This window comes from Bufo gargarizans, chromosome 3 (genome assembly GCF_014858855.1).
Source record: "Bufo gargarizans isolate SCDJY-AF-19 chromosome 3, ASM1485885v1, whole genome shotgun sequence".
Taxonomy (NCBI): domain Eukaryota; kingdom Metazoa; phylum Chordata; class Amphibia; order Anura; family Bufonidae; genus Bufo; species Bufo gargarizans.
The window spans coordinates 267127677-267146812 of NC_058082.1; the positions used below are offsets into that span (position 1 = coordinate 267127677).

The 19136-nt window shown below is 38.3% G+C and overlaps 1 protein-coding gene across 2 annotated transcripts in view; it reads left to right on the top strand.

Moving 5' to 3' along the window:
- Positions 1-804: 804 nt before the first annotated feature.
- The window catches only part of AUTS2 (activator of transcription and developmental regulator AUTS2), a 100918-nt gene continuing 82586 nt past the window's right edge, over positions 805-19136 (top strand). Inside the window, exons 1-2 of one of the 2 annotated variants that reach the window (XM_044286790.1) lie at positions 805-1603; positions 5266-5314. The gene's annotated coding sequence lies outside the window, so the exon portion shown is untranslated. Of the gene's footprint in view, positions 1604-5265; positions 5315-19136 lie in introns of those variants that run through there. The other variant, XM_044286789.1, reaches the window with a different exon arrangement.

Consider the following 19136-nt stretch of genomic DNA (forward strand, 5'->3'; position numbering starts at 1 on the left):
AACTTGAATGTGGTGAAAAGAGATCCCTCTAAGCTTGCAATGCTGGAAAGGATATAGTTAAAAAGCCATTCTAATGGGGCCTGCAGTCTTCAGGCTGGTGCATTTAACACCATCATTGCCAAACAGAAGAGATCTGGTAAAGTGAGATTCTCTTCCCCACTGATTTAGTCCCATTCCCTGGGAATTGTTAAGCTAGCATCTCATTTCCGCCATCTTATACGCAAATATTTTGTCTCTACGAGAGTAAAGCATGACTAGGTGAATATTCTGCTGGTGAAATGTTCCCTGTATACTCTGTGCTCTGGCCATGAAAGGGTTAAACGAGCAATCTCAATCACAGGGCACCTTGAACAACTGCTTTCCTAGTCACCAGGGTCTTGGATTTTTAACCCTAACCTTACCAGAGTGTGCAGCGTAGAGGGAACATCAGCCTTCAGCCTGGTCAGTGCAGTTACCTGGCTTACATACAAAAGAGCGCATATTTATAAAGTGCCCACTGACTCGTGCTGATGCAAATACACCAGAATCAATTCTACTACCCCTTTATAACAAGGTGATTGAGGGATACGGGTAAAACAAGGGGAACAATTCCAAATCCTACAATAACCCTATGAAAAGTTGAAATGCGAGCTGGCTGCAGCAGCAGAAAGGGATCATGCTGTAGGGTGAGGAGAAGGTGGCTCAGTGATTGTCAGGTTGATGGAGGAAGTCAGAGGAGGGGCAGGCCCAGCCTGTGGGATGTCCCCAGCTCTGGAATGCAGTCTATGAATAAGCACTTGTATTCAGCCTGGAAATACAGAGAGACACACACATAGAAAGAGCCTAGTGTGACTGCTGGAGCTGAGCAAGGATCTATCTATGTGCCAGTGAGCAGACAGGACTACCACCAGAAGAAGAGGAGGACTACTGCCTGCCAGCCTGGCTACCCACTGAATGACTGGAGGATTGCACCTAATAAAGGGAATATATCTAGTTCTTTATAATAACAGCAGCAACCTGAAGGGATTTTTGCCCTGGAAGGATCTATTCCAATGGAATTCACTTGATGCCCTCACTTAGAGCACTGCGCTGGGCGCTGGAGGAGCTGCTCTCCCTCACAGGGGGTGTCCCGGGATTGTGAGGAGCTGCAGGGTGAGGGATCAGCAGTGTGAGTCGGAGGAGGAGCAGCAGGCAAGGGAAGGAGGGAGGGAGGGGAAGCTGCTGCTGCTGCTGCTACTGCTGTCTGTCTGCTGAAGGGGGATCAGGAGCTGGCGGGCACATGGCTGCTTCCTTTGTCCTGCTGCTGCTGCAGCTGCTGTGATTCTCCTCTGTGTGTATCATTAACCCTTGGACGTGCGGTGCAGGCAGCACCCAGGATCTGGAGCTCATCATCACTGTTACTTTATCTCCATACATAGATACTATTTATACATATGTATATATATATATACACACACACACAACATCCTCTCCCTGCCCTGGATTTCTGGATGTATCTTTAATGGCTGCAAAGGATCCTTCTCACGTGGATTATTACTGCCAAGGTAAAATAGTGTATTGTTTACGTGGAGAGCAAATCTAAAGTCCCATCCGGATCCCAGTCAGTGGATGAATCACTCTCCAGGTACCGTATCAGTCATTCTATGCCAGTGTCCTCTCCATCACACTTAATGCTCCCATAGCTTGTGATTGTCATGTTGGCTTGTTGCTATTGTTTACTTCCAGGATGAGAGCTGGTGGCACCTTCATGAGAGCTGGTGGCACCTTACTGGCTTTAGAGGGTGTCCCGAAAATGAATGAAATGTGACAAGAAATGTCATTCATTCAGAGACCATTCCTTATCTATTAACGTAGGAGCTAGGTACAGAAGAAAGAAGATGTAGTTACCCTATGTGTGTGATATTTCTAGATGTACAAGCCATAGTGTAGGAAACAATGTAGGAAAAAAAACACACAATGTATGGCGCCAAGTACCAGTTGTATATGTTTCTACTTTGACATATGCCATTGACTGGCTATAATGTGTATTGTCTTGTTTACTATTTATTTTCTTTTATTTATCATTTGTTTCATTTGTGTGTTTCCCTGCCACGTCCTTTTGTGTTTTCCATTGAAGCTTACTTCCCGGAAAACAATATGTTGGAAAGATTGCTTTGATCTAAGTCCCAACTGGGCAGGAAAGGCAGAATGTAGCTAAGCAGCTAGGCAGCTGCCCCCTGTATCCCTGACTGCCCTCCTTAACATCTCCCACTCCTCTGCCCTCAGCCAGCTATTTATATCAGCACAAGCTCTCTTCTCGGCTCTCCTATGACAATTCTATGGAAGACAAGGCTTTTGTTATACTGTGGATTTATATATTATATCTATATGTATTTATTATCTCCATATATACGTATTCACCAAAAAAAGACTGCCTCTGTGGATACTGTTGCTATCTTTTGTCCTAAAAGTGGCACCATATTGTATACCAATGCCTAACAAAGAACTTAATACATAGGTAATACAGTGATTGACAATGTACTGGACCCTCATATGCATGCCCGGGACACTATATTCATGCAAATATATGATGTAGACATGATGTACATGTACCTGTGTGGGGTGCTTTTTAGGTCATAGAAGGTCAGTGTTTGCTATTAATTATGTATCTGCCAACAATGAGGACATGGAATAACACTCTGACATATGAATATACAAGCAGTCCCTGTCTGTGCTGATGTGTTTCAATAAGAACGGCAATTTATAAAGGATAACACGTCGCCTTCCATTTATTATTTGTCACCGTAAAATAATCGTCTTTTTTCCGCTTATTATGATCACGATGAAAAGTTCTATAAGAACAATAGTGAATAAAATGAGGTTACTCTATTCCCTGATTGTGTTAAGGAGTCTCATTTTGGCTATATGAATTTGAGATTGTCAATGTAGTCATTAATATCAACTGACAGTGGAAGAATAGTCACAATCAGTTCAACAACTGCAATTTGCATGGGCTGCAGACTGAGAGCTCAACATTGATAAAACTGTAATATCCAGAAAATGATTATTTTTTTTAAGTCTCAGTTGTTATATAGTAAAGGTTTAAAAACATTACAATTGTGGATATATAATGTACAAATGTATATAACATAATATAATGCATACTGTGATGTAATGTGCGATGTGAGACGGTTTTCCTAAGTACTTAAAATTAATAGATAGAACATTAATATAATATTCCTAGATATAATATTCCACCAACGCTCAGGGAAAAGATGCATATTTATTTAGTTAACAATAATAAAGGCTGAAGAAAGTTATAGAGTCCTGAATTCCAAAGGCTTGATTGTTGGCTCTATAGGTGCCAATCCCTGAATGTTGATCCTGTGACATTTATTTACTAAAAAATATGAATATGATAATACTACATAGAAAAGATTACACTCCCGTTGTACAATTCATCAAATAAAATATGATTATTATGTCACGTTGTGTCATTTTTCTTTCCATGACCTATTTAAGTGGTAGAGTTTGTTTGAAGTTTACTTTAAAATAAAATCTAGATAAAAAAATAAACATAAAAATTACCCGTTTTCTAGGTCGGTTAAAGTTTCTTCCTCCATTATATTCATTTATCCTAGGCCTAAATTACAGAATTACTTTAAGAAAGAATTTGCTTCAAATGTATTTCCGTTGTTTAACAGACCCCTTCCACCTGTCTATCTCTCTCTCACATCTATCTCTCCTAGCTATCTATCTATCTATCTATCTATCTATCTATCTATCTATCTACCATCTCCAATATTATTTAAATAAGTCAAATGATTACAAGAATGTCTGCTATATCCAGTGTAGAATGTATTCAGAATAATATATATATATGTATATAATGTGGTGACTTACTATAAAGTAACTGCATTGTGTAATTATGAATAGTCACTTTGTATTTAATGTGAATGTGTGACTATATTTTTTTTATTAGCAAACTTAATATTATGCTAATCTTGGCAAGAAATCTAAATACGCAATTTTACCAACCCAAATATTTGCTTGGCCTCTTGGAAGCTATTTATTACACATCCCGTATGCATATTTACCAATAGATATCATGCTACATATATAAAGCACAGGTATAGATTCTAGATCTGAATGAATGTTATTCCTAATATCCCATTTACATTACTTCTGATAAATTTTAAGGCTGTATAAATTATAATATTAACAAAATGTTAGGTAAAATAAAAAATAAAAAACGGTAGGATCCATATACAAAAAACTGTTTCAGTCTTGTTCTTCTCCTTCGCTCAGGTTCGTCCTGGCATGCAGCACCATGCATAGCATTTTCAGACCCTTGCTGGCAGCCTTATCCTGCACTGTTTGTGGTCAGGTCATTGACCTTTGACCTTCAGGAGATCAGAGCAAGTCAATACTGCTGATGATGCCGGCCATCATTTGCAGTTGTGAAAGGATGTCGCCTCAGTATATTGTGACGTTTTAAGACCACATTTTCCAGCTTATTTGCTTTTTGATTGAAACACATAAAATAGGAATTACATGCAGTTAGGAAACCTGCAAATGCATAGAATATTTATAAGAGCATTATTCCCAATGGATAACAAGTAAATAAACATCATACAGTACCTACGGTGCAATATGCTGCATGTATGATATAAACGAAAGACACCCCTCAAAAAAGTAATAAGGCATCCAAGCTTATGTGACTTTTAATACATATTCTCACGATATATTATAGTATACGTGTGCCATCTAATCTTTGTATTGCAATGGATTTAGCCAGTTTGTGAATATAAAGTGTTTATAAGATCACACTCATACACAATAATAACTGGTATCTGACATAACCAATGTAGGTTTAGAAACACCCCACTCTATCAGCAATGTGCTGAGCCAAGAGACACAGAGCGATTAAAAATAATGTGTCTATGAGACCACAATGCCACTGCACTACTTGAGCTGTATCACATTTGGTAACACAGCACATCAAGAAAGTGCATGGGATGGAAACAGCATCATTTGGCCTATGTGGAATAAAATTGCTTTATGAAAATTTATAGCTAAATAGCACCATCTAGTGGAAATGCATTTGCTATTGCAACTTCAGTTTCTTTATCCCCGCATTGTTCCACCAAATATCTATACTTATATAGAAATTGATTGTGTTGCCTTCACGAGCGGTGATGTTCATCTCCGGAGTGTGTACAATATTGAAGTAAAATCATTACTATGCTTTGCAAATGTTGCAATTTGTCCAAGAAAGCAAATTACTAAATCTGTTTTATATTTTAGGTTTCGGATGCCAGCTCTGAGAAATTCTTTAGTGCCGTCACAAATAATGGTAAGTTTGTCATATATTTTCTATCATTACGTATCTTCTTTGGCCTGATTTTGTCTGGATTGGATGAAGTGTTAATTGTGAAGGCAATAAAATGTCAGAGGGTCATAAGAAAACATTAGCCTGCAGTCCGGCTTGTACAAGGAATTGCAGCCACCTTTATTATGACTTGCCAGATCAGGGCCATAGGGGAACGATAGATCTTAAGAGACATTACTTATAATGCATTCATCCTAAACTGATATTATTGCCATGTGATCAAATTAGGGCCCAAACCTTAATATTATACATTGGGAATAATCCAAAGAATCTAAGATATTATCCCTACAGAATTTTCTGCATAATATGGAGCGGTAAATTGTGGCGCAGTGAAGTATTCTGTGAAGAATATTACAGTAAAAGATCTGTGCTTGTGTCTGCTCTTGAAAACGGACTTGTATAATGGAACTTAGAAGCTCTTGCTTTGTACATCAAAAATAATTTCTTATTTTTATACATTTTAATGTGTTTTCCACTTTAGATGTATTTTTAATCATATATGTTATATGGAGCTATTTAGCATCTACTAGACTACATACTGCTAAGAACTGGTCTTCTGTGTAAATAGTACCAGGGCAATATAATAGTATAATGTGGAATAACAGAAGAATGTAATATAATTTCACACAATATAGTTATTAGAATGACTATAACATGGATAATTACAGCATGGTTCTTAAATATGAACTTGTGAGGACAAGGCCAGAAGAAGATGCTGTGGCCGAGTCCATCAACATTCCTACCTGATAGTTTGTTTCTGGGGTGAAGAGCCCACTTCACCAAGAATGAGGCAAGATTGATCAAGAGGATTCCTTGTCCCTTTCCTCTCTCTTCCCTTTTATTCTCTCGACCACATTTCCCATATTTCTGTTTGTGTTTACTTACAGGGTTTGATTTGTGGCTATTTGGTTTTGAATAAGCATCCTTGACAGCAAGAATTTCTTGTGAGGGTCTCTTCTGTTGTGATTTAGTTCCCTTGAAAGGATTAAAGCCTCTTTGTGTATTCTAAAATCAACATCAGCTCTTCTGGGCTTTGCTTGGGAATCCATACACAAATAGGTTTTTTAGTGGATGGTAGATTATTCTTTTGGCCTCTATTTCCATCAAAATGGACCCATTCTTCTCCCTTCACGAGTCTCCCCCTTCTTGCCATATGCTAATTCATGCTGGTACTATGAATCAAGCCAAGGCTCAATACATAACCCAGATGCTCAAAAAACTAGGCCGACTGGTATTTATTTTCAAGGATGGAGTAAAAAAAAGCCTAAGTTGAGGCCTTTTGTTGTTTTTTGGGGGGAATTAGTTTTCTAAACATCAAGTATAACTCAACCTGAAAGAGGATTCTTAGTTCTTGGATAATGTCAATAGGAGCTAAAAACAGGTGCAAGACCTCTGGTGTGTGAGAGTCTAGTAAGGTTTTGGCTGTGATATGTTTAGCGATTGGGTGGATAGGTGGCTGACAAGGCTGTCAAGAAGCTGTCAGTTTGATGAACGTCATGTTTCAATTCTTAAACAAAGCAGGTCCTCCTGTGTTTAAAAGTCAGTGCTCCTTTACACATTATGTAGTGTTACTTGCCAAGAGCAAAGAAAACGCTGAAAGGAAGGTCAATTTTCTCCTCTCTGAACCATATCTGCATTTTTAAAAGCCCCAATTCACACAGCAGTCTGATTGTACAAGGTTTGTAAATGGGATTTAGACATCGATATCCAATTAGAACAATACATTATGTATGATTAATGAGATTTCCTAGATTAGCAGTTTAACACTCCTTAATCCCAGAGAATCTGTAGACTAGATAATTGCTGTATCAGCATTTCTCAACATCTTGTAGACAACAATCCATATGGTGTAAACATTTACAATAGAGCTTCCTTTATACTTGTTTAGGTATGGTTACTAAAAGAATCATTGTCGTTAATTGTATTACTTGGTCATATTTTTCATAGTTTGTTATAGGACAATATTTACAAAAGCCTTGACCCAATTTGATGAATATGAATTAAAATTTGGTGATTGGATTTATTACATTGTATCACTTATCTCTGGGAGTTGTAGTTATTGTTTGTTAGAGATAAATATTATGTCCATGCTTAAAAAATGTGTAGTGGTTAAAGGAGTGCATCTAGGAGGGAGAGCTGGTGGAACTTTTGCCCTAGTTACTGATTGGGCTGTAAAGCACAGACAAAGCTAGGGCAGCAAACTGAATTTTTAACCTATGTGTAACCAAGCCTAGCTTTGACTCTCAGTAGACATCATTTTATTGTATAGGAACATATAGCCTGCATTTCTAAATGTCTTACAATTCATAAGGATTTCAACATACAATTTACAATAACATTTGATTTTAGATATTTTTTAAAAAGTGTAATTCTTGCATTTAAATTATGATAATGTTATATGGATGGGAAAAGACTGAAGGTGTATTAAAAATGTGATTAAAATTGGGCGAGTTGGAGAAAAAAATATGTGAAGGTATGTGAGAAATGTATCTAGAGTTCATATGATAATCTCTAAATCGACAGCAGACACAAGACTTTTATATCTGAGTTTCTTGAAACATGTGATTGCAAAGTAAAGAATAAGGCTTCTGATCCGCAGGGTCTTTGATGTAATATGAATGGTTTTGCTGTCACAAAACGACATCTGAGCTTGGCAATACACCTGTATGTGTATGTCGAAAATCAAGCTGTTTAGTAGTCAAATGATCTTTTAAACAGCAAGTCTAAAATAAGGGACAGCTGAGCATTGCTTGTTATCAACACAGAGAAGGGTAGACAATCTGGTCAGATAATGCTTCTCTCCCACTGGAAGTAGTAGTTGAGTGAGGTTTTGGGTTGAAATGGGTTTGGTCTTTTTTTATGTCCAGTGATGTGATTGGCATTCAGTCTATGACTTTCCTTTGCTGTTCTTCTGATCTGGAGTGATTTTCTATGCTCCAAAGGCAAGGATGAATTGGCAGCTACCTTACCAGAGAGTTTGGTTTATGGTGCCCATATCCAAAATGGCAAAGCTTGCCGCACCCAGCTAACTATCTTATGTGTATGGTGGAGTGCTGACTCTCCATGACAGATGAGGTTGGATGGATTAAGCATTCTGAACTTCAATCCCTGATTCTTTTGTTCTCAAGGGAGATAAGCCAAAACCAGAGCCAAATGTGCATGTTTATTGGGGGTCAGGAGGAATAGCTATCTGCCAAATGAGCCTTTGGCTAACAGCTATAGATGGTGTATGGGCACCTTTAATGTACCTCTGGATCAACACAACTGCTTGGATCTAGCATAGGATGAACTTATGGGTATGCATCCTTCTTTTAACCTTACTATGCATGTGCTAACATGCATCCGTGGAGTTCACTCTTCAATATGGTGGCTGATGGCAGTTTATCAGACCTATAGTAAAATGATTTTGTGGAAGATGTATGTTTATTTGAATAGGTTTTTCTTTTTGTTGCTTCACAATCTGGATTCCATTCAGCCAGTTACCATTCCAATTAACTAACAATTATTTAACATTAACAGTAATTACAGACGCCAGTTAAGCGCCTACAGATGTCAACTGTTAGCTTTGTACCTAATCACTCAATGAAATGGAGAAAGTTCAACAAACATCAATTAGCCAGGCAATTAGTATGACTTAGGAAAGAACATGCTATCATGTGTGAGCTGATTCAATTTATTTTATTTTGGCAGTAAAGCACACAGTTACAGACAAGCAGCAATACGTTCTTCAGATAAGATAAAGCTGTATTGTTCGCCTGTTTACACAAGACTTCTGTCCTCTTTCCTTTTTTCTCCATTATCCTAGACAAATATATTTTGCTGCTTAGGTCGTCAACTTAATGAAGGGTAATTGTATTTGCTGTTTGATAAATACAACATTGTCCTTTCAAGAGCAGGGTCCAAGCATAATGGGACAGGGTTAGGTCAGATAGGGATGGTGACATGACAAGGTGTTAGTTTCAAATGCCAGACTATTCTGACCTCTTTTATAGAAATTATCCTCTTGCCCTGCAGGTCAGTTGGCGAGAATGTTAACAACCTATGCACTTGCTGAAGTCTCTACAAAATTGATACATTACCAGAGTATCATTTATGTGGAATGAAATATTGGACCATACAATATGACATGTATATTTAATACATCTGTAAGTCCAAAATGCGTAGGAACATTAAATAGGAGCAGAATTTATATTGAGTCATTGGTTGTGTTGGGTGAGCATGCTCGGCTGAACACCAGTTTTTTCGGCTTAAGCGTCTCTATGCGCGGCCGAATATTGCATGTGCTCGAGTCAATGTATTTAAATCTAATTTAGCCTCTATTTCTGAAAAGTTTCTGGCGGGATTTGAACTCACAACCTTCTACATTACAGTCAAGCATGTTAACCACTACACTACAGAGCTGCATGACCAATTGCTTTAAAAAAATAAATAAAAATAATAATAATAATTAGATTTTTTTTGTAACTGGCAATGCAGTGGTTAACATTCTGGGCTGAAATGTAGAAGGTTGTGAGTTTGAATCCCGTCAGAAACTTTTCAGAAATAGAGGCTGAATTAAATGTATATATTTAGTATTTTTTTGTAATTGTAAAAAAAAGTGTAATAAAAAATAATAATATATATATATATATATATATATTAAGTAAAATAATCTTGATACCGCGCTCTAGCTGTCAGTTTTAGCTGCAATTTGAATAAGCCCCCCTCACACCCTCCGTACGGACCAAGATGTGGGATGTCATAAGTCTGAGTTAACTTTACTCTAGATGTTTTTTCCCAAAACCTAGCTCCTTTTGGGATGTGTCTGGAGTTTTTTTGCAGGTACAGGTCAGGTCAGAGTGTCTTGAACGTGGAGGCGCGCACCAGCTGGCACCAGCTGGCTCCTTTAGTTCAATCTCGTGGTTCACATTTGTACAGAGCAGGAGTGACGTCACTACTGTGACTACAGATACCACTACGGCCTGATGAAGGATTGCGGCTTAGTGGTATCTGTGCTACCCGTAGTCACAGTAGTGACGTCACTCCTGCTCTGTATGAGTGTGAACCACGAGACTGAACTAAAGGAGCTGGGCTGCCGGCCGGTGCGCACCTCCAGGTTCAAGACACTCTGACTTGACCTGTGCCTTCAGAAAAACTCCAGACACATCCCAAAAGGGTCTAGGACTTGGGAGAAAACATCTAGAGTAAAGGTAACTCAGATTTGTGACATCCCACAGCTTAGTCCGTACGGAGGGTGTGAGGGGGGGCTTATTCACATTGCAGCTAAAACTGACTGCTAGAGCGCGGTATCAAGATTCTTTTACTTATTGTTTATTTTTATGTGACAGGCATCTTGCAGTCTTGCTACAATACTGCAGCTTCACAGAGAGGAAGCCCATAATGTTAACTTAATTATGGGTTTAACTTAACTTCTGCTGTATAGGAATACTTACAACTAGTAAGAATTCCTATATAGCCAAAGTCTCATTTTTTTTTTTAAGTAACTGTTCAGCTCTATAGTGTAGTGGTTGATATTCTTGGCTGTAATGTAGAAGGTAGTAAGTTTGAATCTCGCCAGAAACTTTTCAGAAATAGAGGCTAAATTAGATTTAAATACACTGGGTGTCCCCAAGCACTGACTCCATATATGGTCATAGCTATATATATAAGGAGTCAGAGCAGGGACTCCTAAGCCAAATTAGAGTCCAGAGACCCTCCCCTATTTAGAGCAGGGGGTGCCTAGTTTAATGCTCGGGTTCTCTCATTGACTTCCATTGTGCTCGGGTGCTCTGTAGAGCACCCAAGCATCGGGAAGTGTTCTACTCAAGCACCAGAGCACACAAGCACTTTGGTGCTTGACCAACACTAGTTTTTGGTTGTAAGTAAACATAGGTTTGAGTATTTTTAAATCATTTTATATACCAGGGTCAGATTCCCTATGGCTTGTTATTTTTTTTTTTTATAAATGAGCATAACCCTGAAGTTTTTTTCTTACTGTTGCTGTTCCTGGGAATACATGCACTTTGACACGCACACGGTATCAACTGATGAGTGAGCTCTATACAATATCTGTTTGTATAAGGTGCGTTGAATAAAGTCCTGAATGAGCTGTTTAAATGCTTAGTGCAAACTTTTGCTTAAAAGATAGCAAGCTGGAGAGCAAACAAATTGTTCTCAAGTACCCTTTTGGAAGGGGAATAGTTTTAAGTGCATATATTAATTGACTGATTGCAGGAAGTGCACATAAGAGTCTATTGAAAATTCTATTCTCACTTATCTGCCACATTTCATCTGCAGTATCACAGACTGACCTTAGGTCACTGAAGTAAAGTGACCAAGTCCAAAATTTGACCATACATGTCACATGTAACTACATATCTCAGTGGTTAGCACTGGTGCCTGGTGGTGCTGGGGTCCTGGTTCACATCCAACCAGGCACAAAATCTGCACGTAGTTTGTATGTTATTCCCATATTTGTGTGGGTTTGCTCCTGGTACTCCAGATTCTCCAACAAAATAGGCAAATTGGCTTCCTAAAAAATTGACCATAGTGTGCATGTGTTTGGTTTGAGTGCCTATATGGCAGCCATTGATTTTCTACTGAGTTGCCTTAGCCTCAAATCTATCCCTGCACTTTGAGTGCCTATGAGTAAAGCACATTACAAGTGTTTGCCATTGTTATACCTGATGCCCATGGTGCATCCGTTCCTATAAACTGGTTGCTGTTATTTTTTTAAATGATGGCTGCCATCTCAGACTTTTCCATACAGAGTACTGTAGCATAGTAAGAGTTACATCCCCCTTTCCTCAGATGGACACAGTGCTAATAGTGGGGGTGATATGTCCATCCTATGGAAGTGCCAAGGTTGGCCGTGTCTTAGACTTAACAAAAGCACTCTGAATGATGAAGTCTGAGATGGTTGAATCCAACATAAAACTATTATGGAGAAACAGAGACGAAGGGCACTTCGAGAATATTGGCACCTCGAGAATTTGCAAAGATGTAGAATATAGTGCTATATATTGGTAATTGTGGATATTCTAGATTTTCATCAGTAACCTCCCTTCTTGCTTGTGGGCCAATGAGAAGGCTGCAATATCTCTGTCAGAGCTTAGCAACATCCCTAGCAACCAATAGGAAAGTTGCCTACGCCTTTACTATACAAGAAACTCCCCAGCAGCCATTTTCTGCTGTTTTTTTTTGCAGTTCTGAGAAAGAAAGCAGTGACATTGCTGTCTTCTGCGCTTTCATCTGGATCCTATTCCTTATTCAATTACATTAGATACTTAGTTAGCTGATATACACAATTCACATAGTTAGTGGAGATAGTCAGCGTAGGTTAGATAGTGATATAGTGTAGCTGAAAGGTTTCAGTGCAGGGTGTTAGGTAGTGTGATAGGAATTACTGTTTCTCTGCTGTCCATACATACATGCTGTGATATCAAATTTTCAGTTTGGACTGGAGGGTATTGTTAAATATTTTTTTCCTTTATGATATCTTATTAGGCATACTGGCCAAAAATAAGTAACTAGATCAGGTTTGCTTTGGTTTATTTCTCTATCGCCCAATAGCTTCACTGCCTTTATATTGAAGGTCCAGTTGGTGCTGCTTGCATTCGTTGAGTGCGAGGAAGTATATTTGTTTCATGAATTAGTGACATATTGGCACAGAAATCTAAGATTAAAACAAACACAGTCATTTCTTTCAACTGGAGACAAGCGGGCAGCTCCAGACATAATTTCCATAAGCTTTGTAAATCCATTAATTGTCACTCTTGTTTTATGTTGAAGTGGGTGCCAGCTATGGAGGACTTGTTTGGCACCACTATTTTCAACTCTAAGTAAGCTATTAATCCCAGGGGATATGGCATTCTCTAACAGTCAACATCTTGTCAAAAGAGAATAGGGGGCTGGTACAGCTCAGGTTACTTATTCTCTGAGGGCACGGTCTCCTTGGAAACAAGCTCCAGAGGAACATTCAAGAGTGACTTGCCTATTGAGCTTAGGCTGGCCGTTAACAGGGGGGAGAACATCTGAATATTCGGCATCTTGGTTACAGCTTGAGACATGGTAACATACAACTACAATAGTATAGGGTATGAATACAGCTTGCAAGGCATTTGTCATGGTTCATAGGTTGAGAATAATTGGATTGGAAGATATTCAAAGCATTAGTTGCAAGTACAGTATTAGATATACAATATATGTAGATGATTAACAGCGACAGATTAACAATGCTCTTTTAATTACACTAATTTCAATACATCTGTGAATAACCCCTTCTACCCCAGAAATAGTGCATCACTATGTACTATTGCAGATCAGGTAGAACTATTTAACATCCATTTTCTATGTATGTTCTTTCCTTAATTTTGTATTAACAGTTGTATGTCATAATCATTTATCCTTTAGCCTATATAACCTATTTTTTGATTATCATTTTGATTATTCATTTTGATTTTCATCGAGTCCCTTGGTTCTAAATATACAGGTGCATTTTAATGGATTTTCTTAATAAATAATCAATAAATATAAAAAAACATTTTGTGTGCTTCAATGTGTTGGTGGTGTTATATTGCACTCCACAAACCAAAGGCTATTGTAAAATACTATATACTAGTTGTAAGGTACAAGACTCCACCTGTAGGATGTAAAAGGTAATGCGCCAATGTCATGTTTTTGCCCTATGTATAACATGTACTTTGGGGGAAGGGGAAGCAAAGGCATAGTACACTTCGCTTCTTCATCCTGCAGAGCACAGAACAAAACAAACAAAAAAAAATTATACTTTAACGGATATTTTTTTATTTTTACAATTGATCCCCATGGTAAAAGATGCCACTGCATGGGTACGGCCACATAGGTTTCTTGATGCAGTTTTGGAAGCCAAAATCAGGAGTGGATCATAAAAAGAGAGAATGTATACAGTACAGACGTGACTTGGCTTCCAAAACTGCATGCAGAAACCTGACCATGTGGCCGTACCCATGCAGTAGTATCTCTCACCATTCGTGTGGCTGTACCTATGGAATCTGTCATATCTACTGACCAAGTACAATGACACACAGAACCACAAAGTCATAGACACTCCATCTGCTACCTACTTGCCGCTCCATATTATTTCCTTGACAGTTCTAGTGAGAAATAACTCCATAATATAGCATCCATTATGAAGCCTCATTTTTTGCATGTATTCCACATGAGTATACAAGAAAAAACCTCCACATGCAGTAATACCCTAAAAATTGGAGGCACACAGAGGTACAGCATGAGCCCCTTGCAGTGTATGGGTGACGAATTATGGATCTGTTCCACATAGACTAATATGGCAATATACAAGGGGGTTGCCTAGGACATTTAAAATCCTTTGTACCTGGTAAAAATACTGTCAATCTGAATTATTATGTTGTCAATCTTTGTTAGTACTTTATGTTTATTAGGCCACAGTGAAGTAACATCACATTATCATGTTGTCCAATGACAGGGGACACTATGCCACCAAGGCTGAAACATCCTTGCAATTGGATGGCAAGGTCACTTAATGTTATTTGGGACACAATAGACACAGCTGGTGGCCAGAGAAGAATTGTGATGTTTTCTGGTTTTATATTTTTTTGCATGTCCAAGAGGTTTTTATAAAAAATGTCCAGATTCTGGATGAACCCCTTTAATCCTAAAATTAAAAGATCTGGTAATAGAATACATCCATATTTTAAACCATTTGCTGCTTTTGCTGACTTACTACATAATTTTCCCACTTTCGTGAAGCCGCTGTGAATAAGAGACTTCAATCCCTGAAGTAACTAGCATGACATTTCTAAGGCTGTCATTGCTATGTGTCACCACTTTCTGCTGTTCAAAGATTTACAGTGACGTGAACCAGTCACTACTCTGACTGTTATTGTGGAAGACTTGCAGCACACACTGGTTTCTGGCAGCTGCGTTTTGCTTTTGGGTTTGTTTAGCCCAATTATTTGCTTGTCAGTCAGCAGCCTGGGTGTTGAGCAGGTATTGTTGAGGTATTTTTGTCCCGCTGAACTGCCATAGTCTAATGAGGCCCTCAGGTGAATGCCGATCCTGTCAGCTAGGTGCTAAGATGATGTGCCGTTGAAAGATTGGGTGGCAATTAGATTGTTTGAATAAGATAAGATACATGGCAAAGTAAATTGAAGGGTAGGGAGCCTTTTGAAATGTCAAACTTTTTCAGTCAGTTGTTCACATATGTGCGAAGGTGTATAAATTATACATGGTATATACATACATTTATTTTCCCCCTTAAAGGAGCAGTCATAGCAGGGGATTTTAAAATTGTCACTTATTAGTATGATGTTTATTATTAGTTATTGCTTTGTTGGTTCCTGTCTCGCTATGGCCATTTAAATATATTTTTATACGGGACAATATTTCACTGCCAGTAATCAGCCATGCATTAGAGACATGCATATTGGCTTTATATAAAAACATTATGAAATAGGAGAAATGGATGTCCCTGATTTAAGGGTAGTGCTCTCTTTTCCTGGAGTCGGAAATGAGGATTTGAGTTTTTGTAGCGTAGAGAGTGTACTGTCTGGAAATCGTTCTCAAGATGACAGTAGCCAGAGATCAACTGAAGAACTTGAAAGCCTTGTCAAGAGCCTTGTCGGTTGTGAAATGGACACTAGAAAACGTTGACAAGTGATTCAGGAGGTACTACTCGCTTGTGTCATTTAAAATGAACCTTAGCTTTTATATGACTCAGTTATTTTTTTTATTTTTATTTTTTTATTCAGCTATTTATATATGTAAATTTACACATGCCTGAAAAAGTACAGGAAAAAATACCCAAGTTGTTGGTTACTGAGCTGTCAGAGTGAACACAATATCATTACAGATGTACAGCTTCCATTAACTTATAATGAGGTCCTTCTGGACCCTGAAGCATAAGAACTTGGCAATAAGAATAGCAAAAAGTAGCAGAAATGTGCCAGAACAGAATCTAATGCCAGTTGTGAATACAGCCTTATAAGATTGTTCTATACATTGCGTGAAATATTTAGGTTGAGAAGCATACTGTATATGGCTATGGTGAAAGAATCCCATCATTTTGATTTTCTTCCATTGCTCACTATACATTTGCTCATCTTCTGATGGCTGTCAAGTTATGTGTTTAGTAATTGACGTCCTATTAAATAAAAGCCTAAGCAGACAGTCATGAAATAAGCCTTTGTCAATCACCTTAATCATGCTAAAGCCATTGATGTATGTTTGGGATCTGGCCAGGTAGAACACATAATGTCATCCTGAGATCAAGATGATACTTGAGATATTCTCTGTCTGATGCATGAGATGAACAAGTGGTAATGGTGAAATGGAGATAAGTAACAGAACATTTGTTGCCTGATTGCCGAACACTAAGCAAAACAAGTGTATGTATAGGGAGCTCCTAATCTGCATAACTTTCTTTACCCTCCTCCACAACCTTATCTGGTTGAATAATTTGGAATGATTTAAAGACCCATACACATTAGTTTAATGTCAACTGAACCCACCAAGAACTGTGGGTTTGGCCAAAATTCTAATATGCGTGGGGAGCTCCTGACTCTTCCCTGGTCGATCATGTCTGAGAATAGAAGAATCTAAATATTTTTGTCCGATTGTTTTGTTCTCCTGAGATATAAGCCGCCAACAGAGGTGTCTGGCAAAGGCTTTCTTCCCTCTATTCCTTGAGTACACATACATATTTGGCTGAACTGAACATGTGTGTGTGTGTGTGTGTGTGTGTGTTGGGGGGGGGGGGGGGGTCGGGGGGGAGCCGGGAGAGATACAGTAGCTGTTTGCCAAACAATTGTTCTGCTGAAAGTTGTTAAATGTGTATGGCAGCATGTAGCAAGGGTTCAGCAAATCCCAGGATTCTGTTATCCAGTGGGCCTTAATCTTTCTACCAAAGTACTTTTGGGTTGTTTTTATATCTATTGAAGCTTTATTACAAGGCCACAAAAAAGTTAAGAAGCTTTATGGAGTGATTTGACTAGTATGGTCTACAATTTTCCACCCCTATGGGCACAAAAACCATGTTAGTTCAGGTTTCAAAGGAATCCCATGTAGCTTGGGCCTATGTTGTTGTTTTTTTATTGTATTTATAGTCTTAAATACATAGCCAAACACTCACTTGGTCAACGGCTATCTATCCTGACCACCTCATACATACATGTGTCCCAAACAGAAAGAGGAGAATGCCACTGCCAGAGGTGTCTTATCTCCATGAGTTAAAAGTTTTTTTTTGAGAATTTTTAACTGATTACCTATCTTCTAGGCCATATTACTGATCCATCCAGGTTTCGTTGGACAACAAAAAAGAAAAAGGTCAGAGGAGAGTAAATGCTGCACAGACATCATATGGTCCTACACAGAAAATTGCTTTAGAGAATTATATATTTGTAATAGGCTCTCCATTTGCCTCCATGTGTACAGTCTCCATGCACGTGGATCTGCTGTGTGGTTCTACCTTTCAACTACTTCATTCACAGTTATCTTCATTAATAAATTCTACGTTTTGTTGATTTGAATTGTTGATTGTTCCAGTGTGAGAGATTAAAGCAGGCACTTGGCTTATATAACACAGCCTTACAGTTTATTTTGACAGTTCACTTTTGGCCTCACAATTTATTACTTTTATTGTGAAATGCTGCATACTACCATAAAGTGTTAATGCAAATGTGACCATCTCAAGACATTTCTTCCATTTATTTTTGTCTTTAAAATGAAGGTATACATTTTGTTAAGTTTACACTGTAGCATTATCCTTACCTCTTCAGAAGAAAAATTGTAGTTCATTCATCTCCTTTTAACAGCTGTCTATTCTGAGATAATCCAGTGTGGACTGAGAAATCCCCCCCAAACAAAAATAGCTCGATGATGAGTTGAAAGCTTTGTTGGATACTTTCCGTGAGATAGGGAGGTATTAAACTTTAAAATCCCATAGAATTGCAAACATTAGATATCTGCTATCTTCTTGCACCAAAATCCCTTTAATCATACTGTTTAAAGGATCAAGTCAGCAAAGCAAGAAAGAAAGGTCTCAAACACTACCATTTGAGCACCCTAAATTATGCAAACAAAATGATTCCTTTGTTTAGAGTAGCAGGTGCATGAGTAAGATGGGGAGATTAGCTCTTGCTAGCTCCATCTATTAAGCATTGAACCTATAAAAGCTACAGATCCTGGCAGACATGTTTTTGCAGCAAACATTGGTATTTATTTAATTTCATAATGTCCACATTCACTAAAACTATAGCTAATAATAATGACCATATTCCATAAACCTCAGTTTCCAAATCCAGGTTCCTTGGAACCAGGATAAAGGTTTATTAGAAGACTGCACCAGCAAGAGATGTCATCTTTAAGATGACTGTTAAAACTAGATTAATGTTGACAGAAGACACACATTTTAGTAGCATTTGTTGAACATCTAATACATCTAATGTGTATGATTGGCCTCTTGGCTCTTCCCTGATGACCGATGTCTGGGGAGAAAAGGATTGGGCAGTTGGATTTCAACATAGCTAATTCTTTGCTTCTCAAGGGAAATAAGCCACCTCTAGAGGTGTCTGCCATCAGCCTACTTCCCTCTCCATATTGAGAACACATGCATGGATGGTGCATCTTTATAGGGGTAGGGGGGAGTATGGAGCGATAGTTGTTGGCCAAGCAAGCATTCGGTCTATCTGAGGTGTAGGTTTTGCTTTAGACTAGGTGTTGGTTAGTAGTAGAGTTTCCCATATAATTTGGTGCCCTAGGCATTGGATTATTAAGAATATAATGACCTATG